Source organism: Pongo abelii, chromosome 16 (assembly GCF_028885655.2).
Source record: "Pongo abelii isolate AG06213 chromosome 16, NHGRI_mPonAbe1-v2.0_pri, whole genome shotgun sequence".
NCBI lineage: Eukaryota > Metazoa > Chordata > Mammalia > Primates > Hominidae > Pongo > Pongo abelii.
Window position 1 is genome coordinate 14,342,987 of NC_072001.2, and position 12,645 is coordinate 14,355,631.

The following is a 12,645-nucleotide window of genomic DNA, read 5'->3' on the forward strand; positions in this document are numbered from 1 at the left end:
GTCAAATATATACACGAATTTTTATTTTGTATAGCGAGTGATTGAGAAATTCAGAGTCATACGGGAAACACTGAAATTAGATTGAAAATACTTGCATTTTCTTTCTTTTTTTGCAGAGTTACATTTCATGTATTAAATTTTTATATGTTGGTCAACATAGCTTTGTTGGATTAATTTTGATTTTTAAAAAATATTGAAATATTCTCTGTCTTGATTAGTGATTGTAACAGCTTCATTGAGGTATAATAGATACATCAAAAAGCTGCACATATTTAACGTGTACAATGTGATGAGTTTGGACACTTGCATACACCCATGAAATCACCACCACAGGGATATAAACATCCATCACCTCCAAAAGCTTCCTCAGGTTCCTTTGTTTTCTTGATTGCTGTTGTTGTTTTGGTTTTGGGCTGTGTGTGTGTGTTGGTGTGTGTGTTGGTGTGTGCGTGTGTGTGTGTGTTTTAAGAACACAATATGAGTTCTACCTTCTCAAAAATTCTTTAAGTGCACAATAGAGCGTTGTTAACTTTGGATACTATGTTTTATGGAAGATGGCTAGTACTTATTCATCTTGCGTAACTGAAACTTCATACCCATTGAACAATAGCTCTGCATTTCTTTCTCTCAGCTCCTGGAAACCACCAATATACTCTCTGCTTCTATGAGTTTGATTATATTAGGTCTCATAAGTGAAATTATAAGCTTTTTGAGATTAGAAATATTAAGATTGATAAAAATATTATTTTCCAAATTCTTCCAGCTTACTCTCTCACATGCAAGCATTTTTCCTTATATGCAGTTGTTATGTTCTATAAATTCACAGATAACACTGAATTAACAAATGTTGAAGGCTTACTCCTGGGAGAAACACAGGCTTAGATTTCTGTGAGTCTCTGGTCACATTTTACCAAGCAATCAACACATATCCTAGTTTTATGTCTATTTCTATTTAAAGACATGTTATTTAATCTATGTTAAAATACAGATTTATTTATATGAACTCAGCCAACAGCACTATATAAATTATGTCCGAACAAAGCTTGGCTAATTCATAGATTTTCTTCCTAAGACATATCAGCTGTTTTCCCTCAGAAAAACCAAGCAGCACTTCAGCATTATCTTTGGGAGATATTTAAATAGTGAAATCACCAAGAGAAAGGACAAAGTTGTGAAAAATATGGCACCAATTAGATCATGAAAGGGCCATTTCTTTACAATATAGAGTTGAAACAAACAGCTTTGGCTCATTTAATTTTAGCTGGGAACCTGTGCACAATGTGAATGAAAGTTTTTGCCACTCACCACTTGTCCACAAATGACCACAAAAGTGCTGCTAGTGTTAATTTTGAGGTTATAAATAAATTTTATGAAGTAGACAAATTTCCAAGGGATCCAAGATTAATGAGGATCAAATGATATTAAAAATTAAGAACAAATAAAACTTTTATATTAAAAGTTTTAAACTTACAGAGGTTTTACACTTACAGAGTTATGAATGTAAAAATGAACAAAAATGGTTTGTATAGAGGACTGAATTCTCAAATTGGGAATAAATTGCAAAATTTATTGCAAAATTGCAATAAATTGCAAAAAATTAAGAAGAAAACATTTGATGAAGATTGTTTTCTTTTTTTTTTTTTTGAGACAGGGTCTTGCTCTGTTGCCCAGGCTGAGTGCCATGGTGCGACCCTAGCTCACTGCAGCCTCTGCCTCATGGGTTCAAGAAATTCTCATGCCTCAGCTTCCCAAGCAGCTGAGACAGGCTAATTTTTGTATTTTTAGTAGAGACGGGGTTTTGCCATTTTGTCCAGGCTAGTCTCGAATTCCTGGCCTCAAGTGATCCACCCACCTCGTCTTCCAAAAGTGGTGGGATTACAGGTCTGAGCCACCATGCCCAACCCTGATTTATAATTTTGATTAGGGTAAATAAGATACTTTTAATTCTGTTTGAAGGAATTACTCATAAACTACAGATAGCATCCTCTTAAATATGAGGTTTTCCCTAACAGAAGAGTGCATGCTTACACTTTCTTTTCACGATGAGGACATTTATCGCTCCATACAAAACTAAAAATATTTCATTTAGAAGATATCCAAAGGTGTAACTTATTTCATTAAGTGTATGATACCACATAACTGAATGAGGAATGAGGACCGTGATGGGCAAGATGAACCAATAGCTATTGGTCCAGTATATGGAAATTGAAGTTAATGGGAAAACATTGGTACAGAAAACTACCGACAAATTGGTACCTGTGTTATTTTACGTTCAAAAAGTACTTAAGAATTCTATGAAACAATTTCTGCTCCACTAGAACTCAATTATATGTTAAATGAACTAAATGCCATTTCATTTACACAGAGGAATCTTTAATAATGATTAATGGAAATGTAATCAAATATGAGTTGAGACTCCAATGTGTTTCACAATAGAATATGAATGAGTTATATCGGTACTAACTAGATCCATTGTCTATCTCATGATGCTGATGAGGTCAAGTTTGAGGGTCTGATCCTTATACAGCACATCAAACAAAAAGACTATTATGTAGCATAACAGATGGCACCTTACAATCAGCTCTTCACCTTATAAATGTACCCATTTGCCACAATAGAACAAAATGATTATGAATAAGGAAAATCACTCAAATTGGCTAAAAATATGGTAGACAGTAGTTTTGTTTTGGAATGCAAAAAACAACAATTGGAAGACTTATTAATATGTAAGTTCTTAAGACTGATACACTAAATAAATTACATTTACTTTCATAAAAGGAAGAAGGAGATCTTTTGTTTCTCATTCTTCAGTACCACAACCACCTATTAACCAAAGTTTGGCTAAGTGCATGACATTAGCAAATTAGGGAATAATTAGTAACGTACAATGTGTGTATTTCAATCCAGATAAAAATAAAATTTAATAATTTAAATATGCGTTTTTGGGTTTTTTTGTTTTTGTACACAAACACAACACACAAATTGAATAGCAAATATATGCTACTTATTTGTAAAAGGTACATTATTGTAAGCTTTTGCATGTTTTATTCGTATTCTGTTAGTTTTTATATTTACTTTATATTAGTACAAATGACTATGTACCATGTTATTTTCTGAAACTCATGGAAATCTGAAATGTTTATAAATGTGTTCTTGCATTTTTTCCCTTAAATTAGTTGTGTTGTGCTGTCAGAGTCACTAATATATTTCCCTTACATTTTAATTCTAATACTGACTCTCCATTTATCTGTGTAATTATACTGAATTCCTAACATCCCAGCATTATTAAGGGAGCAAAAAAGCATAATTTATTTTCTTTATTACCTAGTGTTTTATGAATACCTTTTGCTTTGGTAAAAATATTTGACTCACTGCATAAATATTTTCCCTTTATGCTTGTAATTTATGTAGAGTAGAATATAAAATTGTTTATGATTAATATATGATTGTAAAAACTAAATCAAACTACCACCTATTTTGTATTCATGAGCACATTGTGTATGCTGTGCCAGTGATTATGACAGTATTCAAGGTGATGCTTACACAACATCACAATGCCCCGTTGACATTTCTGCCACTATAAGACCAAAAAAAATCATTGTTAAATTTAGTTTAAAATCACTACTAAATTTAATTTGGCATTATACAAATTTTAGCATAGCGACATCTTTCATGTAGTTTTTAACTCAATTTCTCACCTTGTGGACCAATGCATGTACTGAGTTATTAAGGTCTCGTGTAAAGACACCTACTGAGAAAACTACCTGTTCTTCAATTGAACTATCTCAAAGAGATGACAGAAGAGACCGGGTTATTGGAACTCAAGCCTCTTTATCGAAGAATGTGAGCAATGCATAGTGGATTTCAAGCCAAAGAGAAATTGTATTATTACTGTAATACCCACATGAACTATACTTTCATGAGCAGTTCCAGTTTGTAAAACCCTCTCCCTGTGCTAAGTTTTCTTTTCAGCTTTATATCTTCCAACTGAGCCTACTACTAGACTTTGAAACACAGGTGTTTTAAAAGGTGTCATGTCAAGGAGTTCTAATCCAGCTGTGTTATAACATGTTACTTTTAAACATTTTAGCTTTGAATGTGTGTTGAGAGGATCTGAAAGATTATGTTAATATATTTTAAGGTGTTACATTCATCGTAAATTTTCTTAAAGAAGATATAATTAGAAAAAGTATGCTCTTGGGAATTACAGTTCATGAGGTATCAGAATTGGTTTTAAAATTTACACAATAGGTTTCCTATTTGAAAACCTACCAAGATAAATTTATTAGTTTGGCTTGTACAAAATAACAAAATACATAAGGCATATTAGCTCTTTCCAGCTATGAATGAATTGATTTAAATTCTATAAATCCTTATTTCTTTATTAGTAACTCATACCTTTAGGAGATTTTAGAAAAAGTATTCTGTCATGTCCATACCATATCTTTCTCTGTCCTTACATTTCACGACTTCAAGTACAGAGATTAAATTATTTTCCTTATTACCTCTTCCATCAGCTGATGCTGTAATCACTGACATAAGAAAGGGCTGTATATGGTTAACTGTCCTGCCCCAGATCCCACACCAAATAAAGACTGTGTGCATGGCATCCCATTTTAACTCAGTCTTACACATTTCCTTTAGCACCACATTAAAATCTTTTCACACATTGGAGCATTCTCTGTAGTTTGTTCCTAGTACTTATATATATCAGTGCTCACTTTATATATCTAAACTTACCTCACAAAAAGATTTTCTCTCATTTCTTCTCTTTATTCCCCTTTCTCTTCCATCTTATTTCACTTTTATCCCCCTATTCATTCCATTTATTAGCCGAAGACAGACAAAAACAAGCAAACAAATAGAAAAAAAAAGTTTAAACAAGGGGTCAAAGTGAAGGTAAATGTGAGCATTTGGAGAAAAGAAAAATAAATGGAATCCTGTTTTGAGTTTTAATTAGACAGTTTTCAGTTAATTAAACTTTTAATGGCTTTAAATGCCAATTCGGTGTATTTACCCAATTCAGTAGTCACTTCCATTTATTTTCTCACAAAATGTAAGTGGGTTTTCCAAATTCACAGGGGTGAGAAGTATGGAGAAACGGTCAGCATCAGAGAAAGCCCTGACAAGTAAAGGCCACCATGCTGCAGGCTTTCTATCTGATGTCACACCAAACAAAGCAGATGTGATTATGGAGCAGTCGTGTGCCCAGTGGACCTAGCATTCTCTCTCTCTGAAGTTACTGGTAGAGTTCTGTTCATGTTGCTTATTTTTAATTCTCATGCCATGGAGGACCTGTTTCAGGAACTCAAGTTTTTATTTGATCTTTGCTGATTTCTATTCATCTGGATCCATTGGTACAGTATCTAAAAGAATGCTCACATAATTTGAATTTGAAGATAGACACTTCTAAAATCACCAGCACACATCCAGTTTTTCCAGCGTGTCCACATACTTTTTGGCTCATCAAATATTTTTGTTAGGTAATGATGGAAGGCATATCCAGTGAGGAAAATGTTGGAAGCGTGTGCTCATACCTCCGTATTTTTTTAAAAAGCCTTTCTTATTTTTTAATGGCTTTTATATTTAGAAAGGCTAGTTTAGGTTTTTCTGTTTATGCTTTACCCAGTTATCCCTTCAAAACCACACAGAATAAATACAGCGGTTTTGCATATGGCATTCCGATTAATACTCAGATCATCATACATTCATGTTCCAAACACTTTACTTGTCTATGCCACATCTTGTGCCTTTAGATATTTCTATGACATGATTTTCTTCACACTTGATCTTCCTGCTCACAGTTTTTTAGATCTTCATGAGGAAACATTTCTTTTCCATACAAAACCCTGAGCTGAATACTGTACACTGGATGTATCTTCTTCATCAAAGATATAAAGATACTTCATTTAAAAATTTAACCTGAAATAAACACTAATATTGATGACTTTCAGGATTATATTGGGCTGTTCATTTTCCTCATCATCTTTCTTTTAAACAACCACTTCATCTTTTCCCTCGCTTTTATTCCTTTCTCTTCTTCAACTACTCTATTCCTAGGTAGGGCCAAATACAGCAGCATTATGTTAAGGACGGGGAAGACAGTGTTACAGAAGAGGTGACAGAGGAGTGGGAGGGAGATGACAAGAGTGCCGTGGGGACAGATTATTAGTGGTGTGTTTCGAGTAGTATGAGAAAGTAATGAGTAGGATGGTGACCCAGGACATCATTTCAGAGCGAAAGCAGGGTGAGGCTTGTTTCTACAAGAGATGGACACACCAACATGAGGTGGATTAGGAAAGTGTCTCTGTGCAAAGAAGGGGGAAACAAAACGGAGGGCATGTTGTCAGAGTCCAGGCTGGGTAGAAAAGTGCTGTAGGTGAGAAACGATATGGCATTCAAGCATGGAAATCAGAGTCCAAGAGGGGCCTAGAAATGTGTGTGCAGCCTGGTGTGGGGTGTTAGAAGTTGAGCAGGATGAGAACATTCTGTTAGGGGACACTCGGGCTGGAAGTTCAAGTCAAACCAGCTCAAGAAGGGCTTTCTTGTAAACAATTGACTGCACATTATGGGGAAATCTGGACAAGGGAGGGAGGATCTTGATGCAGGGGAAGAAGCATCAGTGCATCAAGAAAGGGACAGAGGTGATGAAAAGTCTGCGTATTAAATATGTGTTTGTTATTTCTCTTATTTCTAATTCTGATCCAACCACACAAGTTTTTACCCTTCAAATTTGTAAATTCTTTCTTCAATCAAGAGAAAATCTGGCTCTCTATTCTTAATATCTTTACATATTTGAACATTCTGTGTGTGTATGTGAGTGTGTTTGTGTGTGTCTGTGACAGAGAGAAAAAAGAAAGAGAGAGAGAGAGAGTTTAGTATTTTGGGGCTAATACTGAGATTATTGGTAAACTAAATAATTTTTAATTACTCTGTATTGAAGTTTTATGACTACTTTTCTTTCTAACATTTTATGAAAAACTCTTCAAAGTGATACAATACTTACTAAATAATATGTATTTTTAATCTAAGTTTCTTAGAAACTAAATAATTTTATAACATAATGATTAAAGTTGCATCTACAAATGGCATGGTTACACTCCTTACTCAGTAATATAGTATATAAATTTATAAACCAAATTAAATTCTTAATTTCAAATATAATAGCTAGAATAATAATAAAAGAAGATAGAGAAAACTTTTAGTAATGTGCTTTTGTGCATTTTAGTTTTTATTCAGTTTATGAAATATATATAATTTGCATATTTATTCAAATGCATTACATATAGTCTCATTTTTAAGACAGGCTACATTTTGAAAAGGACCTTATACAACAATTTAATATGAAATAATTACTTTTTGCAGTTAATATTTTCAACTGCACACCCATATATCTTGGTGTCATAGGCAGAGTAATGGCCCCTCAAAGATTTCCATATTCTAATGCTTGAAACCTACTAATATGTTACATTAAATGGCGAAGAGGAAATAAGGATACGTAGATGAAATTAAAGTTGCTAATCAGCTGACCTTAGCATGATTATATTCAGTCCAATTTAATCACAAGAGCACATAAAGGTGGAAGAGAGGACCAGAGATATGGCAGTATGAGAAGGACTTGGCTCAAAGCGACAGATTTTTGAAATGGAGGAAGGGGCCAAGAGCCAAGGAAACTATGTGGACTCTAGAAGCTGGAAGAGGCAGGGACCAAATTCTCCTTTCCAAGAATCTTCAGAATGAAATGCACCCTACTGACACCTTAAATCTATGTTGGGCTTCTGATCCACAGAACTCTAAGGTAATAAATTTGTGTTGTGCTAAGACACCATATTTGTGGCCATTCTTTATGGCTGCATTAAAAAATGAACACACTCGATTTTAAGAATTTTGTAACAATATCATATATATTACACTTAAGTTTTATATGATATTATTTGTATAGTTTATGTTGGCATAATATAATTTTAATGTAGAAGATGTATGCTATATGGATAAAATATTATCAACTACATTATGATGGTAATAACAAGTGATTTATTTTTTTACCCAAAATAGATTTTTCTCCAAGATTTTAGCAGCTTATGATTAAGAGGTAGATGAACGTTTACATGTTTCCCTAAACTTTCTAGAATATGCTAAAATAACTATTTTTCTCATTCGAGAAAACATTTTCTTATAAATGAATACACTGCTAATCTCTGCAATGTGTAATATGTAATGCTGGTATGGTAAATTAAGAAATATAACCAGTGAATCAGAAATCATTAGTTTTGAGGATTGTAGACATTAACAAAACAACAACAGAATTCATAAAATACTATATATCATCTTGAATGCTTTTCTTCATGCAAATAACTGTTAGGACTTTTAAATCAACATTTTATTAATGTAATCTCAATCATTGTGCTTTAGGCGTGGTGTTTGAAAAGTACATATTTATATGAAACTACTTTGGGACTGACTGATTTATTCTTTCCAAAGCCATTTGGTTAGAGGCCTCCGTTCCTTTCTATCTCCCCTCCTTCCTTTTTTCAATTTTATTTTTCTGTTATTTTTGTATACACAAGTACTTAAATTAAGTGCTAATGATTGATAAACAAAAGTGCATATAGTTATTGAAGAGCTTTATGATCCAATATAAAAACATGTTATATAAGATATTCAGAATTGTTGAAAATACTGGAAATGATAAATTATTATACCAATATTAATAAACATAAAAAATAGCACAAGCTTATGGCATCAAATCCATACTGTAAACAAATATAAGACAACCAGTAAAAAGTCACCCCTTCTTCCACTTTTAATATCCATTCTCCAAGAAAAAAGTGGTTTAAACTACATAAAATATTAGGTGTTATCACAGAATCCCATTTCTAAGTACATAGCCACTGGAACCTTTATTTCTTGAATTATCCACATGAAACAACTCCCACTGACTTCCCATAGTCACTGTGAGAGATAAAGAACACAACATGTTTTCCCTCTCACACTGCTTTGAGTATAATAAGGAATAGCATTATTTTGGTCTTAAAGACCCTGGTATCCTAGATTTGCGGTTTGTTGTAATGGCAGTTAAGTTTACTGTGTCCTTAGCATAAGGTAGCTGCATGTCTAAACTAAGAATAATTAATTCTTTTGATCCAGGAGCATGGTATGCCTTTCTACTTGTTTGTGTCCTCTTCAATTTAATATCATTAAAATGGACATACTGCAAAAAGCAATCTGCAGATTCAATGCAATCCCTATCAAAACACCAATTTTTTTTTTACAGAAATAGAAAAAAAAAATTCTAAAATTTGCGTGTAACCAAGAAAGAGCCTGGCTAACCAAAGGAATACTGAGCAAAAACAGCAAAGCTGGAGGAATTGCACTATCTGACTTCAAAATATATTACAAAGCCACAGGGAATAAGAAAACATGGTATTGGCATAAAAACAGACACATACACCAATGGAACACAATAGAGAATCTAGAAATAAATCCATATATTTACAGCCAACTGATCTTTGGCAAAGCGGTAAAGAATAAACACTGGGGAAAGGATACCTTCTTCAAGAAATGGTGCTGGGAAAACTGGATAACCAGAAGAAGAATGAAACTGGACCTCTATCTCTCACCATATAGAAAAACCAGTTCAAGATGAATATAGGCCCAAAACTACTAAAAATATTAGAAGAAAACATAAGGAAAATTGTTCAGGACATTAGTCTAGGCAAAAGCTTTATGACTAAGACCTCAAAATCACAGGCTACAAAAATAGGCAAATAGTACTATATTAAAAACAAATCCTTCTGCAAAGCAAATGAAATAATCAACAGAGTGACAAGGCACCCTTTTGAATGGGAGAAAATATTTGTAAACTACTCATTTGGCAGGAGATTAACATCCATAAAATACAAGGAACTCAAACAAATCAGTGGTCAAAAACAAACCAATAATCCCATTAATAAATGGGCAAAGGGCGGCCGGGTGCAGTGGCTCACGCCTGTAATCCCAGCACTTTGGGAGGCCGAGGCAGGCGGATCTGCTGAGGTCAGGAGTTCAAGACCAGCCTGGACAATATGGCGAAAACCTGTCTCTACTAAAAAAAAATGCAAAAATTAGCCAGGTGTGGTGGCCCGCTCCTGTAATCCCAGCTACTCAGGAGGCTGAGGCAGGAGAATCACTTGAATCCAGGAGGCAGAGGTTGCAGTGAGCGAAGATCATGCCACTGCACTCCAGCCTGGGTGACAGAGCGAGACCCCAACTTGAAAAAAAAAGAAATAGGGAAAGAGAACATTGAGAGCACAACCACTAAAAATGTTAACATCCTGCAGCATCGGGGCCTGCCCTGGACTCCAAGCGTGGGGCCAACTGAGAAGACAACAGCAACATCCCCAGTGGAAGGGAAGGTTCTAGACTACAAAGCACCTTCATGTGTGATTATCCTAAAAATCTAGGAAATAGGCAGGGTGGATATGCTGGTACTTATTATACAGATGAGATAACTGAGGCACAGGGATATTATGGGATGGGTAGGATAGGTGCCCTGAGCATGTGGGGTAAGGGGACAATCAGAATTCATGGCCCCCCATGAATTCATTACAGGCTGCCTAAGTAGCCTGGATTAGAGCCTCCTACTCTGTGTCTCAGTTTCCAAACCTATTCAGTGAGGGATTGAGCAAGATGTTCTCACTAAGGGCTCCTATAGAAGCCTGGGTGCCATTCTCAATTCCTTCCTTCCCCACTTCCCACTCAATTTCTTCCAGTTCTTCCATCTTACCATCTCTGGAATCCACAGTGCCCACCATCTCCTGAACCATTGTTTCTGACCTGGAGGACTGCAGAGCCTCCTAATGGTATCCCTGCCCACAACAGTCCCTCCAGGGCCCTCACCACTTGGCACGTGGCACATACTCAGGTCACTTCCTGCTCGGATCCCTTCAGTGGCTTCTACCTGCTCAGGGTCAAGTCCAAATCCCTTCCCTTGGCCCCGCTCACATCTCTCCAGCCTTATCTCTGGACACTCTCCTTGCTTGCTCCACTCCAGCCAGCAGCGGGTCATCTTAAGGTCAGGACTCTGGTGAAAGGATTCAGAAGCCCAAATGCCAAATGTGAATGCAGAACTAAGAGCCTACTTCCGCTTCAACACACCAGTGGTGAGGCTGAAGTCCTGACCTCCTTCTGCCCAACTCCCACATCTGTCTCCCACTTGCTTCTGAATTTGGAAGGGGGGAAGAAGCCAGGCTATCACTTCAACACCTCCAGAATGAGAGCTGCTGAGCCTCCCTTGGGCCCACTCTACTCAGACGTTGACTCACCCACTGGCCAGAGCGGGCTCCTCCACCTGCCATGGATCCACCCACACCCCGGGTCAAAGGGGCCTAATGATGTTTCCTCAAGAATGCAATCCACTCCTAGGTGTATACCCGAAAGAATGGAAAACAGGGACTCAAGCAGATAAAAGTACACCGATGTTCATAGCAGCATTATTTAACAATAACCAAAGGACAACCCAAGTGTCCACCAACAGAAGGATGTATAAACAAAATGTAGCATATATGTACAAAGGAATATTACTCAGCCATCACAAGGAATGATGTTCTCTAGGAAACTTGAAAACATGATGATAAGTGAAAGAACCAAGTACAAATGGACAAATATTGTACGATTCCACTTACATGGGGCACCTGAAAGAACAGAGGTTCCCAGGGGCTGGAAGTGGGGTACGGGAAGTTATTGCTTAGTGGGGATATTTTCCGTGTGGGATGATGAAAAAGCCCTGGAAATAGGTAAAGATCATGTTTGCACAATACTGTGAATGTGCTCGATGCTGCTAAAATTGCATGCTTTATTTTATTTATTTATTTTTTATAGAGACAGGGTCTCACTCTGTCGCCCCAGCTGCAGTGCAATTGCATAATCATAGCTCACTAAAGCCTTGAACTCCTTGACTCAAGCAATCCTCCTATCTCAGCCTCCCAGCTAGCTAGGCCTACAGATGCACACTACCACGCTCAGCTGATTTTTATTTTTTTGTAGAGATAGGTTCTTGCTATGTTGCCCAGGCTGGTCTGAAACTCCTGGACTCAAGCAATCCTCCTCCCTTGGCTTCCCAAAGTGCTGGGATTAGAGGTGGTGTAATCCATGCTCAGCCTAATATCGCATACTTCAAAATGGTTACAATGGTAAATTCTCTATGATGCATATTTTACCACAATTTAAAAATTAAATAAATAAAATATACCCATATAAAATTGACATGTGTAGCAGACATGTTTAATAAAAATAAGCAAATACTCCGGACAAAAAAGTGGGAAGAGGGGAGGTAGTTAAGCTGACAGCTAACCATTCCTCCCGAGGGCCTCCGCTGACAGGTCGGCCAGATGCAACGAGGCATGCTTAAAAAACAAGTCACCCAGAAGTCAACTCCTGACCCAATGACATCAACGGGGAATCGCATCCATATCCTCTCCCTCTCGGGAACTGTGTGCCACGTGAACACCAGCCTCCAGTCGAAACCACCGATCTGGGGCTCCCCGGAGTTCCCCAGGTATTCAAAGGTGTTCCAGTCGATCACGTCAATCACTGGGCACACCACTGCCGACTCCTCTTCATGGATCCTGAAAGCACCCAAGACATCCATCCATCTCTTCTATGCAG